This window comes from Brassica oleracea, chromosome C4 (genome assembly GCF_000695525.1).
Source record: "Brassica oleracea var. oleracea cultivar TO1000 chromosome C4, BOL, whole genome shotgun sequence".
Taxonomy (NCBI): domain Eukaryota; kingdom Viridiplantae; phylum Streptophyta; class Magnoliopsida; order Brassicales; family Brassicaceae; genus Brassica; species Brassica oleracea.
This window is the reverse complement of record NC_027751.1, coordinates 15,160,213-15,160,477: the sequence shown is the minus strand read 5'-3', so window position 1 is coordinate 15,160,477 and position 265 is coordinate 15,160,213.

Genomic DNA, 265 nt, shown 5'->3' with positions numbered 1-265 from the left:
ATCAAATTGGCGCCGTTGCCAAATTCTGAGTAGATTGAAACATTGAGATTTAGTCACTTGCTTGAGACTAAGTCATTTTAAATTTTGTTTTGTTACTGATTCTTCTTCTTCAGAGCTTTAGAGAGAGAGAGTGCTAGAGCTAGAAGAGAAGAACAGCAACAAGCCCACTTGCAGGAATTGGACGTTGATATGGCAGATCCACAACAAGGGGCAGAACACCAACCGCGGGCAGCTCGACCCATTGGTACTTATGACCGGCCCAACA